The sequence below is a fragment of the Scyliorhinus torazame genome, chromosome 17 (assembly GCF_047496885.1).
Source record: "Scyliorhinus torazame isolate Kashiwa2021f chromosome 17, sScyTor2.1, whole genome shotgun sequence".
NCBI lineage: Eukaryota > Metazoa > Chordata > Chondrichthyes > Carcharhiniformes > Scyliorhinidae > Scyliorhinus > Scyliorhinus torazame.
The window spans coordinates 6,764,315-6,780,819 of record NC_092723.1 but is presented as its reverse complement, the minus strand read 5'-3'; the positions used below and the strand labels follow the sequence as shown (position 1 = coordinate 6,780,819).

The 16,505-nt window shown below is 46.2% G+C and overlaps 1 long non-coding RNA gene across 1 annotated transcript in view; it reads right to left on the bottom strand.

The window, feature by feature from the left end:
• The window catches only part of LOC140393500 (uncharacterized), a 92,979-nt gene that overhangs the window by 23,983 nt on the left and 52,491 nt on the right, over positions 1-16,505 (bottom strand). Inside the window, exon 2 of the long non-coding RNA XR_011935627.1 lies at positions 9,055-9,103. This is a non-coding gene — a long non-coding RNA (uncharacterized lncRNA). The remainder of the gene's footprint in view (positions 1-9,054; positions 9,104-16,505) is intronic.

Below are 16,505 nucleotides of genomic sequence, written 5' to 3'. Positions count from 1 at the left end.
CCACTCTGCACCAGGCATGGCTATCCAGGAATCTCTCCAACTCTGACCGCCTGGCATTGCCGAGTTAGAAGATGTTATATATGTGGTTTATTGTAGTTGTGTGCAATGTCTCTTTAAAGAACCAAGTCACATGACATGTGTGACATCATTGGCTACTTTGAGGGCTTTTTCTTTTCGCCTGGTACCTACCTTTGTACAGTGAAGACCTATTTAATAACCTCTGTTAATGTTGGTTTCAACCCATATGCATCTGCAATCTATTTCTGCAGCACTGTTATTCTAAAGATACAGAAGGATTTGCAGGCTGCTACTCAACCTGCTTGGCCACATTGCGAACGCACCTTTCTTGGCTCTCAAGTGCTTGGTGGGACGTGAACAAAGAGCTTCTGGGCTCAGAGGAACCAGAGATGCTACTCACTGCACCACAATACCTCAAGATAAACAACCTCAAAAATAAATATTTTAACAGGGCAGCACGGTAGCATTGTGGATAGCACAATTGCTTCACAGCTCCAGGGTCCCAGGTTCGATTCCGGCTTGGGTCACTGTCTGTGCGGAGTCTGCACATCCTCCTCGTGTGTGCGTGGGTTTCCTCCGGGTGCTCCGGTTTCCTCCCACAGTCCAAAGATGTGCAGGTTAGGTGGATTGGCCATGATAAGTTGCCCTTAGTGTCCAAAATTGCCCTTAGTGTTGGGTGGGGTTATGGGGATAGGGTGGAGGTGTTGACCTTGGGTAGGGTGCTCTTTCTAAGAGCCGGTGCAGACTCGATGGGCCGAATGGCCTCCTTCTGCACTGTTAATTCTATGATAATCTATGAACATCTAAATATTCATACTTTTTCTCTTTAGATGATATCTTCTGCGTCTGATCTGCTGGGAACTTCAGCAGTGAGGTTACATGGTGGGGGTGGGTCATTTCTAGTGGGTCTCGCAAACTAAACTGTAAAAGGAGGCAGAGACAAATTCGAATTGACATCAGCAAGTTGCTGACACAAAGTCTTGCACATTAAATGTATGGACTTCTGAGAAGTGGAGCTGGAAATCCAAGAGTCATTCAACACTCAATCGCTTGCAACAATGGGCGATTGTGGGACACTCCTGCCTGAGCTAAAGTGGACTAAACTGCCTTAGTTATCAATAATAGGAAGAACATTATGGGGGCACATGACCAGATCCCCGATATGGGTGATGTGTTGGGTGCTCTGGATCCGTGGAACACATACAGGCCACCAACACTTAAAATAGTGCAACACTATTTTATTAAGCTAGAAACTGTTGAACATACTTTCACTGTGGGTTAACATGATGTTAGATTAAACTAAAGACCTATGCTTATCCTAACCAGTCTATGCACTCAGCACATGGTGAAGATCTGTGCTGTAAGCTGCCAGCTCTGTCCTTCTGAGAGGCTGCATCCCGAATGCGTGGGAAAACTGATGCCCTCTGTCTTTATAGTGAGTGTGTTCCATCTGGTGATTGGCTGCGATGTTGTGTGTGTTGATTGGTCTTGCTGTGTGTCCATCAGTATGTGTGTCTGCACCATGATATACTGGTGTATATTATGACAATGGGTTCCTGGTGGATGAAAATTCATACCAGGAGTAGAAATTGCCTTTATAAACCAGATGTCAAAAAAAAAGACACATTTTGTAAGTTTTGTCTTGCAAAGCTTAAATTCATCACAAATTGAAGCTTTAGGGAGAAAGGATTTCCTTTGCTTGCTGTGTTATTGACATTGTCATTGTCCTAAAGCTGTTACATTCAGGAAAACCAAAATGTAAAACACAAAGAAGGAAAACATCTCTTGCAGTGATGATAGTGCGACTGAAAGTTGCAAAGGTTCAAGGGGATCTGGAAAATATTCACAAAATCCCACGACTGTGGGGAAATACGGATTGCATTACAACTGGGCCAGACTATAAAATTGACTTGATGTCAAATGTGACCAGCAGTAATAAGGGCACCATCAGATCTAAGCAAAGCAGAAATGGTTCATCAATCAGTGCATGTAGGTTACAGCCAAGGGAGGCAAACTGCAGATCACAAAAACAATTTACTGAAGGTTCCTGCAGCTGATGATGAATGGATGCAGTAAGCTTGGGTGCTGGCTGCTGAAAGGAGTTTTAGTTTCTCATCCCGTTCCTACTGTAGGTGTCTCACTGATGGCGTGATGGCCACTGGAGACAATGCTACGGTATAAGAGCGATGCTCTCAATATGAGAGGCGCTTGCCGACCTTCTGATTTACTTGCTGCTTTTGACCTATAATCTTTGGTTTTGACAAAGACAAACAGTCAGCTCCAGTGACACACGGGGCTGCCCTTGACGGCCAAAAATCGTTCGGCCACCCCTTGCCCCACGACATCACTGCCCGTCATCTAATTCTTATGCAAAATACAGCGTGGTGACGTCATGTCAGTAATTGAACGCCACCGCCTCAGAAAAGTGAGCAGATGCTGAAATCCAAATCTCGCCAGCCATTGTGAAAAGAAAAGTTAACGAGCTGTTTAATAAGTTATTAATCTTGTTAAGGAGCCAGTTGACTGTAATTTTTCATTCCCCGCTCCATTTCTCGGTCGTCAGGTGGGAGAAGGTTTGGGAATGATTTACGTCGGGTGTGAGGAGGCGGCGTAAGGTTTGGATGGAAAGACCTGTCAACAGGACCATGGCTGCACGTCGCAGCAGAGTCCGCTGGTGAAGTTGGCAGTGTTCGGATGCCATTAGACTTGACGTATTCATTGTTTTTAGGCTTCCGTACCAAATAGGTAGGATGATGGGGACTTAAAATTGGCGGCCGTGAGTAACATCTGGTTGAATTCAATCAATTAAATTTCACTTCGTTGTCCAAATAGAGATTTATTTTGGACACATTGCTCGCTCATTCAAAAATTACACATAAATGAATAATAACAGTAGAAACTTACCCTATCACAGAGGTCTAAATTTAATTAAAATGTATTACAAACTATTCTGATGCATCAAAATAATTGATTAGTGAGCCCCATCATGATTGCCTATCCTTTTCTATTGCTGTTTAGCACAGGGCTAAATCGCTGGCTTTGAAAGCAGACCGAGGCAGGCCAGCAGCACGGTTCAATTCCCGAAACAGCCTCCCCGAACAGGCGCCGGAATGTGGTGACTAGGGGCTTTTCACAGTAACTTCATTTGAAGCCTACTTGTGACAATAAGCGATTTTCATTTCATTTCATTCATTTCATTTCATTTCATTAGCACTGTTGCTTCACAGCTCAGGGTTCCAGGTTCGATTCCCGGCTTGGGTCACTGTCGGTGCGGAGTCTGCACGTTCTTCTCTGCGTGGCTTTCCTCCGGGTGCTCCGGTTTCCTCCCACAAGTCCCCGAAAGACGTGCTGTTAGGTGAATTGGACATTCTGAATTCTCCCTCAGTGTACCCGAACAGGCGCTGGAGTGTGGCGACTAGGGGCTTTTCACAATAACTTCATTGCGTTATTAATGTAAGCCTACTTCTGACAATAAAGATTATTATTATTATATTATTAAACTACTGTTAAAAGTTCTCATTGAGAAGGGCACAAACGAGTTCAAGAAAAAATTTGTCCTGTATCTGAGGGTTCACAGGACAACCCCTCCCCCCGTCTGACCTCCAGGCCTAGATGGCTAATTGGGCCCACAGCCCCTCATCCCAAAGAGTGGCTGCTAATTGGCGACCTGATGCTTGATTCGCCGTGCTGAAACAGTGAAGGCAGGAGCAAGCAGCCCACACACTTCCTGCTTCCCCTCTCACGCCCCACCAGAAACCACAAAACCCAACCCATGGATATCGCCCCCCGTTTCTGATCTCATTCCTGCCAATTGTGGACAACATTTTTGATTTCCTGCTCCAGATGTTGTACCAGGTTTCATATGGTTCACAAGACATTCTGCACAAGGAGGGTCGTTTGAGAATTAGTTCGAAGAAAGCAAATGATATTCCCAGTGGGCATTTTTTAAATGGGGGCATAATAATCTGAATGGAACAAACTGTATCTCATTCGAAAGAGAAAATGCTGGAAAATCTCAGCAGGTCCGGCAGCATCTGTAGGGAGAGAAAAGAGCGAACGCTTCGAGTCCGATGACTCTTTGTCAAAGCTAACAGACAGAGAAAGTGGGAAATATTGATACTGCGGAGTGAGAATGAAAGATGAGTCATAGCCACAGAAACCCAGGGAAACCGGGTGCTAATGGCCCCAGAAACCGAGGAGAAAGAGTGTTAATGGCAGTCTCCAGAGAGGACAACAGATGTGAAAGGTCAAACAATGTATCTCATTATTGGGTATGCAATCTGTCCACTTTTGGATACCTAAAAATAAAATTAATTGAGAGAAATATTTTATGACAGATGCGATTTTCATTTCTGGTGTGTAGATATTATACCCAACGCAGCTGCAGTTATCAGCAGTGTTTGAAGTCGAAGTTACAATTCACCAAGACAACCTGGCGTGTTCCTGCGTGGTGCGCCCCCGCCAGCACCGGGATTCTCCATTCCCGCAGCTGGCCAATGGGGTTTCCCATTGTGGCCACCCCACCCCGTCGGGGAACCCGCGGGTGCGCTGCTGCGGACCAGACGATCCCGTCATCAGAGAATGCCTCAGCTTGTTTCTCCTTTGAAACTGCCTCTAACTTAGCCGCATCCCTCTGAAACACTTATTCAAGACTCAATTATTGCTTTTGACTCCCCATTGTTCAAAACATCAGTCTTGTCCAAATAGAGGTCTACAAAATTATGAGGGGCATAGACAGAATGGATGGTCAGAGACTTTTTCCCAGGGTAGAGAGGTCAATTACTAGGGGGCATAGGTTTAAGGTGCGAGGGGCAAGGTTTAGAGGAGATGTACGAGGCAAGATTTTCACACAGAGGGTAGTGGGTGCCTGGAACTCGCTGCCAGAGGAGGTGGTGGAAGCATGAACGATAGTGACATTTAAGGGGCATCGTGACAAATATATGAATAGGATGGGAATAGAAGGATACGGACACAGGAAGTGCAGAAGATTTTAGTTTAGATGGGCAACATGGTCGGCACAGGCTTGGAAGGCCGAAGGGCCTGTTCCTGTGCTGTACTTTTCTTTGTTGTTTGTTATGGTTGGTATCCTACCCCGCTTGTATATCACTCTATCCTCTGTTATGATCCAAACTGATGTTGATATTGGACAAGTATTGAGTCATTGTGCAGACACCGCACAGACATTCTCCCCGTGTCTGCGTGGGTTTCCTCCGGGTGCTCCGGTTTCCTCCCACAAGTCCCGAAAGACATGCTGTTAGGTGAATTGGACATTCTGAATTCTCCCTCTGTGTACCCGAACAGGCGCCGGAGTGTGGCAACCAGGGGCTTTTCACAGTAACTTCCTTGCAGTGTTAATGTAAGCCTACTTGTGACAGTAAAGGGCAGCACGGTAGCACAGTGGTTAGCACAGTTGCTTCACAGCTCCAGGCTCCCAGGATCGTTTCCCGGCTTGGGTCACTGTCTGTGGAGACTGCACATTCTCCCCGTGTCTGCGTGGGTTTCCTTCAGGTGCTCCGGTTTCCTCCCACAGTCCAAAGATATACGGGTTAGGTGGACTGGCTATGCTAAATTGCCTTTAGTGTCTAAAAAGGTTAATTGGGGTTACTGGTTAAGGGGGATGGGATGGAGGAGGTGTGTGCTTGAGTGGGGTGCTCTTTCCAAGGGCCGGTGCACAACCGATGGGCCGAATGGCCTCCTTCCGCACTGTAAATTCTATGATTCTTTGATTCTATGAATAAAGAGTATTATTATTATTATTAAGTCAGGTTCTAGAGTGAAACCTGGCTTGATGGATTTTAACTTATTTTTAGAAACTGTGGAGGAAATTTACTGAGCAAATTCACAGGAGCCTGCTGGTCAACTTTTAATACAAAGAATAAAATATTTATTAAAACAAGAAAGGTGATTTATATTACACCAGACACAAAGGTTGGAATGACCTCAATACAAAGATAAGAACATAGTTCAAATTCCCATTGTTGCGAAAACTCATAATATCTTTACAAACACATAAACCAGTGAAGAGTTACCATCAGCTTGATACAAAGACTTCTTGCTTGGGACTGGCACAGCTACAAATGATGCCTTTTCCAGTGAGTTCTGAGCATTCACTTGACACTTCTCACCTAGTTTGTATCTCTCCCCGAGACCCCCAAAAAACACACTTCAAATTCACTGTTTCTTCAGCTGCAGAGCAAAGAAATTAATTCCCAAAACGCAGTTTTCCAGTAGCACCTCTGTTAAGCTGATCACTTTGCTTAGTGTAACAACAGTTACCTGCTGCCCCAATAACTGTGTAGCTTTTCTTTTCAAAGAGCTTAAAATCCCTGTCATCTCTCTCTGACACAGTAAATAATCCCCAATGAATGACAGGTGTGACCAAAGCAGATCCCCTGGACTCTTTAAGAACTCACCTGGACATTTGTCACATTGTGAGCCAACCAATCTCACTGAAACCTAATCTTTCTCACGAGAATTTCCAAAATACATATTTGAAGATCTCGTCTTGGAGTTCATTCCCAAAAAAATGTATTCGGAGGGCCTTAACAATGGCTCACCTCATAGGATTTCAATCTCACTTCCAGAGATTTTTTTCCCTTAGATTTTCAAGTACATTCAAGCACAATTTCAGATCTTCAGCCGTGCCAAGCTCTGGCTTCAAAGGTATCTCTTAGCCGAAATGTCCTGCAGCTCAGAGTCACCCCTATCAACAGCCTTTTTGGATCTTCAAGGATTCTCTCAAGCCCACTTCAGGTCAGGTCTGTTATCCCAGCCAGAAGACACAAAGAAAAATATCAATTTCTATATCAACATGGCTATGCAGTAAAATTATTATTTTTATTTTACAAATGGACAAGTCTTTATCCTGAATGGCATGGCTCATACATGAGAAATTTATAGCTTTCAGAAACTCAGCAGGGCCTTGTTAACTTTAAGGAGATGCTCATGCCCACTGTGACTGCCGACATTCAAATTTCAACTAAATACACCAACACACTTTTCCATTTCTAAGGCAGAACTTTGGCCAAACGAGATTGGATATCTCCAAGGGACAAAAGTAATCTTGACTCCTCTCTTAAACACCTCAAGTTCCTGGACCCGGAAAAATACATCCTTTGCCCAACACCCAGGAAAAGATGTAGGAGATACGTCAGATGAAGCTGCTAGAACCTGTAATATTGCCACGTGGGACTGAACCCAGGCAGTCTACCAACTTACCATCAATTAGCTAGCAGCTGAAAGAACTCTGTCCAGGTAAATTGCCTGGCCATGATCTACACTGTGAACTTCTGGAACATTGGAACTTCTGTAATTGTGTCTTCAAGATTACTTCAGCTCTATATGTCTTCTCCCATTTTGGAATTACTCACTTCTAGAAATTCGGATCAGCCTGCAGCAATTAGCTTGCTTCCCTCTGAAGGTATACGCCATTGGACTGTCGATTCTGAACTCTGAACTCACGTCAAACCATAAGTCTTATTTTTACCATGGTCTTGCCGTGTACTCCATTCTTTTCCTACTTGAGGCAGTCCAGTGAATATTCACTAGGTTGATTATGTGTTAGGATACTGGACCAGACCCCAATACCAGGCGAGAAACTCCAACAATGTGCAAGATATAAAACTGTGAGGAAAGGATATTTCACCCCAGGACTGATGACTCCGACCAATAGGTATCTTTTATGTTAAAACAAACTTTAATTTCAACAAAGAATCAAACCAGAATCACAGAAATAGCTTTACAATTATCAGTTCAACATTTCTTAAACACAAGGAAAATCTTTAACTTATACCATACACCTTCACTTTAAATATTCCAACCAAGCAACCCCAATAAAGTTGAAATGCTACTTATGAATAAAGTTAACAGGTCTACTTCCTCATCAGTTCAGACCTCCAGAGAAAACCCCTTTCAAGGGCACATCTTGTCAGGCCTTATCAAACTCTTTTGCTCAACCAAACAGCATTCCCGTAACAGCCTCCCCGAACAGGCGCCAGAATGTGGCGACTAGGGGCTTTTCACAGTAACTTCATTGAAGCCTACTCGTGACAATAAGCGATTTTCATTTCATTTTTTCATTTCATTTGGCAAAACTGCAGACTACAGACAGACCTGGCTCCTCCCATTAACTACATCATCTGTATCCCACTAAGATGACCCATAACCTGCTCGACTAGGACTAAATACAATCTCTAAAATGATCTATACCACAGGGAATCTCTAACAATCGAAACAATGGGTTGGACTCTGCGCCCCACGATGGCGGCAGCGTGAATTGCGATTGGATGGAGGATCGGACATCCAGCTGAAATTGAGGTGCGTGCCGGGCACTGAACTGACCGCTCTGCTCCGGCCGCCAGCTGGCGGTGGAATCGAGGTTCACGCTTGTGCACCAGCAGGAGAATGCTGATGGGTGAAAATGGATCAGCAGGTCCGGTACCAGAGTCTCCAGGCCCTTGTGATTCTCTGGTCCTCCGGGTTGGGAAACAATTGGGTGCGGGTTACTACTAGCATTTACCAGCATGACTCTGATATGGGGGACCTTGGGGTAGGCCAATGGGTAATCCCTTAAAGGAGTTGCCTCCAAAGTCCACCCAAGGGCGATACTCTCCCCCCCAACACAATACACAACCTGCCCCCCACTCCGACCAAACCCCACCACCACAGCGACCCCCCCTAAAATGGGAGATACCCCCAGGGACCCCCTCAATAGGGAGACTCCCGTTAGGGACCGAAGAGATAGGGAAACCTCCTAATAGGGGGACCCCGATGAGACCACCTAACTAAAGAGACCCCGACAGAGACCCCCTAATGAGAGGGACCCCCCACAGGGACCCCCTAACTAAAGGAGCCCACCTCAGAGATGCCCTAACTAAAGGGACCCCCACAGAGACCTCCTAATGAAAGCGACCCCCCACAGGGACCCCCTATCAAAAGGAAGCCTCCCACTGACACCTCCAGAAGATGACCCCTGTCTGGAGGCTAGAGAGCCGTCCAGACAGGGGCAGTGAAAAAAACTACTGTTGTAACACTCACCTGGGCAACACCTGCTGGCTCAGGTAGAGGAAGTACCACTCATCCATTCCTGCAAAGAGAAAAGCAGTGACCTGTGTTTAAAACCCTCAGATCCTTCAGCTGCAAACTATTCCTTAATTTCTCCTGGTGGCCTTTGATTGACAGTTTCCACAAACACAGCTGCGAACCTTGCTTCATTCATCTTCCTTCATGGATGATTAATACTAAGTGCTGCAACCACATTGTTTCCAAGCATCAGCCACTTCAAGGAGGGTTAAGTGCATTCCAATTACTCCCTTCACGCTTGAGTGATTTTGAAATTAACAGCTAAGTGAACCCCTATTGGGAGGGCCTCCGCCAACTCCATATGGGAACCCGTGCTCCGTGAACCCCAAAGGGAAATCAATCAACGATCCCCCACGGTTTTCATGGGGGTTGTAACAGCCATCCATTGTAGCACCGGTCTGCTACTTGGTATGGCTGAAGGGCTGGAGTCATGGCCGTGTGACAGTGCTGGAGTGCGGTCTTGAGAATCCAGGAGGACAGAGTCTTGGGGGACAAGATTCAAAGCCCAGAAGGTGAATGGTCATTGAGGCTGTTCACATTGGAGTGACCTTTGGAGAGAATTACGAATCTTCACTTCCAAAGGGAGAGAGTGAAGATTTTCCATTGCGCATGAGTGATGATGGCATCGTAGGTTAGGTAAGCAGTCATTACCCATCCCTAATTGCCCTTGGGAAAGTTGTGGTGTGCTGCCTTCGAATCATAGAGTATATAGCCCGGAGGCAGGCCCTTCGGCCCAAACTGGTCCATGCCAACAAAAAATCCCATGGAATCCCATTTGCCTGCATTTGGCTCATATCCTTCTAAACCTTTCCTATCCATGTATCGTCCAAATGCCTTTTAAATGTTGTCAATGTCTTGTCTCAGCCACTTCCTCTGGCAGCTCATTCCACATACGTACCACCCTCTCTGTAATTAAGTTGCTCCTCGGGTTCCCATTAATTATTTCCTCTCTTAACTTAAACCTTTACCCTCTCGTTCTCAATTCCCCAACCCTGGGAAAAAGACATAGTGCATTTACCCTATCCATGCCTCTCATGATCTTATCCACCTCTATAAGATCACCCCTCAGTCTCCTACACGCCAAAGATAAAGGTCCCAGCCTGTCCAATCTCTCCTTATATCTCAGTCCCTTGAGTCCTGGCAACATCCTTGTAAATCTCTTCTGCACTCTCTCCAGTTTAATAACATCTTTCCTACAGCAAGGCAATCAAAACTGACCACAATACTCCAGGTGTGGCCTCAACAACATCCTGCATAATTGTAACATAACTTCCGAACTTCTATACTCAATGCCCTGACTTTGTGATTGCTGCAGTCCGTCTGTTGCAGAAAATTCACATTGCTGTTCAGAAAGCAGCTCCAGAATTTTAACTCAGCGACGATGGAAGACTGGATAGTTCCAAGTCAGTTCGGTGAGTGAATTGAAGGTGGTGGTTTTCCCATTCATCTGCTGCCCTTGGTCCTTCCAGATGGTAGAAGATGTGGGTTTAAAATGTGCAATTGGAGCAGCCTTGCCGAGTCTGGATGGGTTGCCGAGAAATCTCTGGGATTTACCTGGGTTGTATCTGTATTATTTGTGCAATGTGCTGTGTTCAACCACAGTTTGCCTGTTATTTCACATTTACATCATGTCCATTCTAAATGTTTAGAGTATAAGGTGGATATTGTCCGGAATTCTCCGGCCATTGGGAATCTCTATTCTTGCTGACAGCGCATCCCCACATTTCAGTTTCCTGGCAACGTGGGGTGTCTTCAATGGGAAATCCTATTGACAAACAGCAGAAACAAAGAGGGCGATTCTCCGAGCCCCGCGCCGGGCCGGGGAATTGCCGCAACTGCGCCACGACGCCCTGACGCCAGCGCGCGATTCTCCGGGGTGCGGACAATCGCTGGAATTTGCGCCGCGCGTTTGGCATGGCGCCGGCCGCGGGCCGCTGGAATCGGCGGGCCGCTGATTCTTCGGCCTGGATGGGCTGAGCAGCCACGCCGATACGACAGAGTCCCGCCGGCGCCGTTCACCCCTGGTCCCTGCTGGCGGGAACTCTGGGCGAACGGTCGGGGGGGGGGGGGGCGGCCCGTGGGGGGGGGGAGGGGGGCTCCTTCACGGTGGGGGGGGGGGCTCCGATGGGGTCTGGCCCGCGATCGGGGCACACTGATTGGTGGGCCGGCCTCTCCCCCCACCCGGGCCTACTTTCTGGCACGGCCGGCCCCTGAACACCGTGTTGAGTTGGGTCCGGTGCGCTAAATAAATCCCCCTCACATGCGCGGGTCGGCGCGGTGAAAGGAGGCTGGAGCGGCGTGAACCGTTCCAGCGCCGTGCTGGCCCCTTGTGGGGGACAGAATAGGTCGTACCAGGGCCCGGTTCGCGCTGTCGTGAAACGCGACGGCGTTCATGACGGCGCGAACACTTGGGCTCCACATTGGAGAAGACTCCAATAGACTCCAGAGACTCCCACCAACAGCGAATGGCACGCCACCCAGAAACACGCGGCTGGTGGACTGGAGAATCCAGCCCAATGTAAATTGTTTTACCTTTCTGACTTCATAAAGATTATTTTGTTTGTTCAAAAAATGTTGAATCTTGTGTAAGTATTCTCTTTGTACATACCTTGGATCTCAAACTTTTCTTCCTTTGAACATAAAATTACTTCTCCCCAACTGAAGCATATCAAATATTTGGGGGTCTGATCCAGGATCATTACAGTTCCAAAACATTTCAAAGTGACTGTTACAGAAAGTGCAATAAAATGCAACTTTGCCCCATATAGAATGTTCCACTCTGAGTTGTCTCAGTATTGCCATCAGACCTTTGAATGGACCTACCTCGTATTAAGTTGATCTTTTCTCTGCACCTTGCTATAACTGTAACATTACATTCTGCAGTCTCTCCCTTCCCTATGTACGGTATGCGTTGTTTGTACAGCATGCAAGAAACAATACTTTTCACTGTGTACTAATACATGTGACAATAATAAATCAAATCAAATCAAATCAGTTGCAATACTCTTGACATTCCATTTGCTAGATTCTCCGTTCCTGAGGCTAAGTGTTGACACACGCGCAAGATTCGTGGACTTTCACGACAGCATAGCTGGCTCCGAACCTGGACCAATTCAGCGACTGCGGAGGGGCTAGCACCGGCACCACGTGGAACACAATCGATTCCAATGAAATACGGTGCAGGATTCGTCGTGTCTGTGATTGATGCTCGGGAGGCTAACAAGCTGCAGCCGCACATTCACATTACACTCCCCACACTTACTCACCCCAGCCAACATAGATGGCCTTGTTTGTGCTGGGGCCAGATGGCACCTTGCGGGTGGCCTGGGGGACACCGATACGACATGTGGCTCTAAGAGCACAGTGGGCTGCCAGCGGCATGTGCAGCTGCGTGGCTGCCTTGCAGACTATGGCAATGGAGTTCCATGCCCGCCCACCCTGACCCCACAGCCCACCTCCTGCTTCTCCCCCTGGCCCTCGCAGAAGTTCCTTGGCCAGTGGTACAATTGTCAGCAAACTATGGCGATGTTGGACACTCCCACCATTATTTCAAGCTGTGCATTCCAAATCACACCAACTTGAGATGTAACAAAAAAATCTCCTCATCTCCCCTTGGATTTTTTGACATTTTAAATCAGTCTCGTCTCGTCCTCAACCTGACTGACTAAGGCTTACTATTGCGATGAATGCGATGAACTATATATATACGTAGTATTTTATATTTGGTGCAGTAATGCTTTTTAATACCTGAGTTCCGGCATGTATATCTGTTGCAATAATATTATTAAAGAATCTCGGTTAATGTTTCCTGACACTGGCTGCAGAAAGTGTAATTAAAATGTCATAAAAATGAGATCATCATTCATTCCAACCATGCATATTTTTTTAGGGCTAATGGAATTTGGCCTGTTGAAAGAAAGTTCCCTGGGTTTTAGATATATGAGGGGCTGTGGTTAGCCTCAGTAAGATGATTATAACCCAGTTAGTGGGATAGAGATTAAACAATTTATGGGAGGAGCTAGGTCTGTAGCAGGCAGTTTAGTTTTGTGTTGTGCTGGATTCTTTGAGCTGAAAAGCAGCCTTTGCAAAAGGCTGTCAGGTTAAGCAGTAGTCTGACACAGACATTTGAAGCCTTCCTTTTAACTTGTATGTGAGAGGTGGCTAGATGGGATAAACCAGAATGAGATCTGCCCTGCACGTTATCCTCACTGGGGTGTGTTCTGGCACTGCACTGCACTGGCCTCTTCCCACCTAATGGTTTTCTATCTCCACTCATTGAAAGTAGGAAAGGGAAATTTACTCGAGCTGGAGGAGAATTGATTACATTTCCTGCCATGCTTGAGGCTGGGATTATATCAGATGCCTGCTCTGAAATAGAAACATTGATTGTAATTGAGGTTGCAGACTTGGTCTGGAAATATTTCAGCCATTTCCTCAGATAGCTTCCACTGTGTGCTTTGCAGAAGAACTACAAAAAAAAATTAAATGGGCTTCATATCTTTGTTCACTGGGCCGTGGAGTTAGATCATTAATGGGGATATGAAGTATACTCTTTCCACCGGGAACAGGAAAATAGGAGAAGTTGAAGGAAAGAACAAAGAACAATTTGGCACAGGAACAGGCCCTTCGTCCCTCCAAGCCTGTACCGGCCATGATACCACCCTTGGCCAAAACCTTCAGCACTTCCTAGTGCCATATCCCTCTACACCCATCCTATCCATGTGTTTGTCGAGATGCCTTTTGAACGCTGTTAATGTAGCTGCTTCCACAACCTCTCCTAACAACGCGTTCCAGGCACTCACTACCCACTGCGTAAAAAACCTGCCTCGCACATCTCCTCTAAACTTTGCCCCACGGACCTTAAACCAATGCCCCCTGATGACTGGCCACTCCACCCTGGGAAAGAGTGTCTGCCCATCCACTCTATCCATGCCCCTCATCATTGTGTAACCCCACAACCTCTGTAGTTCTAATGAAAATGAATGAAAACAGTCCGAGTTTATTCAGCCTCTCCACACAGCTAACACCCTCCAGACCAGGCAACATCCTGATAAACCTCCTCTGCACCCTCTCAAAGCCGCCACATCCTACTGGAAGTGTGGTGAACAGAATTGTGCGCAATATTCCACGTGCGGCCTTACCAAGGTTCGATACAACTGCAGCATGACTTGCCAGTTTTTATACTCGATGCCCCATCCAATGAAGGCAAGCATTCCGTATCCTTTCTTGACTACCTTGTCCACTTGTGTTGCCACCTTCAAAGATCTGTGGACCTGTACGCCCAGATCTTTCTGACTTTCTATATTCCCAAGAGTTTTGCCATTTACGGTATATTTCCCCTCTGTGTTTGACCTACCAAAATGCATTACCTCATATTTGTCTGGATTAAACTCCATTTGCCATTTTTCTGCCCAAGTCTCCAACCTATCTATGTCCTGCTGTATCCTCTGACAATCCTCAACACTGTCTGCCACTCCACCAACCTTGGTGTCATCCGCGAACTTACTAATCAGACAGGCTATACTTTCCTCCAAATCGTTTATGTTATGAGAGGTGGCAAGGGTGTTTGCAAATTTAGCATTCACCAAAGGCCCGCAAAAATTTAATTGACAGGTGTGATGTTAACTTTAGTTCAATGGTTATTTTTGGTTGCTTTGGTCAAATATCTATCAGTCCAATACCTTCCATCCTACACCGCCACCCAGTGTCTTTGACACCAAACTGCACGCCGACTCTTGGGTCAAAGCAGAAAATCTGTGATGAGCTTTGTGCCTAATGCTACGTGACAGTGCTTTACTTAAATTCCAGTCGCAATCTCACTTCAAGTCATAACAAAAACTGCAGGTAAATGTCAGGACTTTGAAAATCGATTTCTTCGTTGAGCGAGCCGAGCATAGGAGTCGATAATGTTCGAACCCTCCAACAGTTTCATACAAGCAGTTACAACGGCAGCCCTGGGGCCAACATAAATGTCTGGATTATGCACCATTACTCTTTTATTGGTGGAACAGTCATGATGTGGTATGGCACTGATGGGCTGCACCCATCTTTGTATTATTGTGCACAGAATATAATAATAATAATAAACTTTTATTGTCACAGGTATGAAGTTACTGTGAAAAGCCCCGAGTTGCCACATTCCGATGCCTGTTCAGTAAGGCTGGTACGGGAATTGAACCCACTCTGCTGGCCTTGTTATGCATCACAAACCAGCTGTCTAGCCCATTGAGCTAAACCAGCCCTAATATTTATGGAGGCAGGTAACCTCAGCACAACCAAATGACATTCATGACTTTGGACTATACTTAACCCTGAAAATGTGCAGGTTTTCCAATCAGACTTTAGATAGAGCTGCAATGATCGGCCCTGCAAATTCCAATGTAGAGTATTGAATCATTGTCGGGGGCCAAATGGGATTTAATTTCCTTGCCAATTCTCATTGTTGCAAATTTGTTTCTTCTCTAAATATCTCGTTCAGTGGGATCCATCACTCTCTTAAGTGGTCTGGCTACCTGTTGTTTTTTTTGATGCAAATTGGCTTCAAGTTCCATAAATCTGCAAGTACAGTCGTGGGATTGGGGTGTGCAGTGGGATTGAAGTTGCATTGTGATCCAGACCAGACCTCCTCATTTTAACCATCTGTACTCTTTAAATCTCTCCGAAGACCGTGCAAATGGGATGAGGTGTTGTTCTGTTCAGTTCATAAAATGTTTCATTCCACCGGTGGCAAAGCATACAGAATACTGAGTATAATGAAAGGCACATGCTACAATATGTTATAAGGTGACAAGTTCAAAACCCATGCTGTTGATGTTCTTGGGGTTGGGCGGCACGGTGGCACAGTGGTCAGTGCTGCTGCCTCATACTGCTGAGGACCTGCGTTCAATCCCAGCCCTGGGTCACTGTCTGTATGGAGTTGGCCCATTCTCCCTGTGTCTGTGTGGGTCTCACCCCCCCCCCACACACACACCCCAAAGATGTGCAGGTTAGATGGATTGGCCATGCTAAAGTGCATCTTAATTAGAAAAATTTTAAAATAAATTCTTTGGGCTTTATGTGGTTTCCTGCTGTAACCCCAAAGAAGGCAATGGAGCCTGGGTTGCTGCGTACTTTGCCAAGCGTGGTATTATGAGGTAACTGACAGCAAAGTGGGGGATCCTGGGGCAGGGACACCCTCCGTTTGGTGCGGCCAGCGTACCAAATAAAATTCAACAAAACAGCCTCCACAAGGTACATGCGCAACCATCCCCTCCAGAGTGGGAATAGACCGAAGGCCTGGATCTTCCATGGAGCCACAATCCCCATTGGATCGTCACTCTGACCATATTTTCCTGTGCGCTGACACAGCTCAGCATCTCGGCTCGGGTCTGCCAAGCCCAACTTTTCTTGTAATATAGAGCCCATCA